Source organism: Penaeus vannamei, chromosome 20, assembly GCF_042767895.1.
Source record: "Penaeus vannamei isolate JL-2024 chromosome 20, ASM4276789v1, whole genome shotgun sequence".
Lineage (NCBI taxonomy): Eukaryota > Metazoa > Arthropoda > Malacostraca > Decapoda > Penaeidae > Penaeus > Penaeus vannamei.
In genome coordinates this window covers 26892016-26894515 of record NC_091568.1, presented here as the reverse complement: position 1 = coordinate 26894515, position 2500 = coordinate 26892016, and the positions used below count along the sequence as shown (strand labels likewise).

The 2500-nt window shown below is 37.7% G+C and overlaps 1 long non-coding RNA gene across 3 annotated transcripts in view; it reads right to left on the bottom strand.

Moving 5' to 3' along the window:
* Nucleotides 1-1788: 1788 nt before the first annotated feature.
* Nucleotides 1789-2500, bottom strand: part of LOC113826851 (uncharacterized) — a 3278-nt gene continuing 2566 nt past the window's right edge. For 2 of the 3 annotated variants that reach the window (XR_003477698.2, XR_003477699.2), the window contains 2 exons: nt 2275-2500; nt 1789-1966 (listed from right to left, as the gene is read on the bottom strand). The exon at nt 2275-2500 is cut by the window's right edge. This is a non-coding gene — a long non-coding RNA (uncharacterized lncRNA). The remainder of the gene's footprint in view (nt 1967-2274) is intronic. The other variant, XR_011399349.1, reaches the window with a different exon arrangement.

Sequence of the window (2500 nt, the reverse complement as noted above, 5' to 3'; positions counted from 1 at the left end):
GTGAAAGCTATGCTGTCAGTTAACGTTGGAGATATCATTTTAGTTCTTCCTTTTTATCATTAATTTTCGCTTCCTTACCCTTACTACAAGTGCACAGTAATTTGCACATAATAGAATCATAGAAAATAGGTAAAATTTAAAAGAGAACGGGGAAGCCCACTGTTGAGAACGATCGTTGTTAATTTTTGACGTTATAAATCCACTACATTCTGTTAATTCTGATTTGATTTTTATTACGGATTTTATTTAATCTAAACAGAATGACAATTAGCTTGTAGCTTGTGTGTATGTGCCTCTATTTCACCTCTCAGTACTTGATGGTCTGTTTCTTCGTGTAAATCATAACAGAAATCTACGTAAGGAGTAAATCACTTATTAAGATATGTGGCTATATGTAAATTCGATTACTTTAAGGAACCGTTGACCTGACTAACAACTTGCTATCACTATTTTCTTATACACTATTTATCTCTTTCTACCATCTTAAGATCCATTGCCGCATTAAAGCCTGGAACGTTATTACGCAAACAGCGGTATGAATGATACTTTTGTATATTTCATTGCGAAAGTGGCACCGATTTAGCTGAACTCTTGAAATATCTACAAATTACAATACTAGAGAGGAAGAGCATCATGTGCAGCATCAGAATTTACTTGTTTATCTATTTTAGAATTTCATTTACTCAGTAATGATAATGTAATGATAAGGATAATATTGATAATAATAATAGTGATAATAATTATAATGATAATAGTAATGTAATTATAAGGAAAATATTGATAGTAATAATAATAATAATAGTAATAGTAATAATAATGATGATAACAACAACAGCAATGATAATAATATTTATAATAATGAAAAAGAATAATAACATTGGTAATGATGATGATAATGAGTAAAATTAAAATAATGGTGACAATAATAGAAATGAAATCCTCATTCTAACGATGACGATGATGATAATAACACCACCGCTGATCCTTCCCCACAGACACCAACCACCACCGACCCTAAGCCTTCACCACCATCACTAATCCATTAGCTAATTAAGAGTTATCCTTCGCCACCACCAACCAACCATCACCGATCCTAATCCACCACCACCGCCAATCCTTCGATCCCCTGGTTCTACAAACTAACCAGCCACGGATCCTAATCCTTCACCAGTCAACCGACCACGGATCCTAATCCTTCACCAGTCAACCGACCACGGATCCTAATCCTTCACCAGTCAACCGACCACGGATCCTAATCCTTCACCGACCCTAATCACCAACCAATCCAACCAACTAAGCTTGTCTTTGTGTTGTCACTGATCCTAATCCTAATCAACCGACCACCGACCCTAATCCTTCGCCAAACCAACCAACCGCCAGTCCTTAGCTTGAAGACGAGGAAACCGCCTTTTCGAAACGAGTTTTTCTTGGTTTATCGAATAATCTTTCAGTGCTTAGTGCAGTATTACAGACTTGCACGAGCATTCTTATATTCTAATATAATCTCATCACCATTTATTTCGGTAAGATTCCGTGAGTAATATCCTTTAAAAAATTACGTCACTGTTCTTCCGCTCGGGATCGATCTGTAGTGGACGTGATGTACCTCCACTATTTTGTGAGTCCAGACTAGGCGAGTCCCCCTGTTAAGAGCGCAGCACCATCTGTGGGAGGCTTCGGCAGCCACCTGGAGCATTTTACTGTTTCGTGTATTTCTATATTTTTTTTAGCTTTCTTTTAACGGCCTCGGGCATATTTTAACGCTTAAGGGTCAAATACGCTTCACTCTTATTTTTACCTATTTTATTTTAATTTATATTATTTAAAAATCTTTTGTGACAAGACACAAGAGTATATAAACCACAGTCTTGCCGCGTATCGCTCTTGGGTGGGTCGCTTGTAGCCGTGTCTGGTTCGCGGCGCCCGGCCTCACCGCTCGCCGCTACCTTGATGTATTTCTTGAGACCTACGAGAGAGAGATAAGTATATTTTCATTCTTTGTAAGAGGCCAGATATGATGTGATATATGTATTGTACACGTTTGAGAATATCCAGACTGAGGGGATCTCAGGTTTTCTTTATAAGTTTTGTTTGTTTGCGTTTTATCCTTGTTTTATTTGTTTTTTTTTAAAGAAGTATGGACATGAAAGAAATGCTGATTAAATGGAAAAAGAAATGATTACACTGACAGTGATAACAGAAAGAAATGACAAGTTAATTATAATAATAAATGAAAGATAAGTTAATTAAAGTAGTATCATATTTTCTTAATACTTGCGGATTTAAGGGCTTCAGAGTCGTAATGGGCGGGTCATGCTGTAAAACATGCCTGCTACCATTTTTTTAAAGCAGCTCCTCTGTCTGAATTACACTCTGCAAGACCCGCGTTGTAGTTTGAAAGTGTCTTCGCTGGGGTAAACACGACAGATCCAAGGCCCTTGCGCATGTGGGGGGCACGTTTCCGCTGCACCACGGAAGCGCGTCCTAGGAGGCTTGTCCT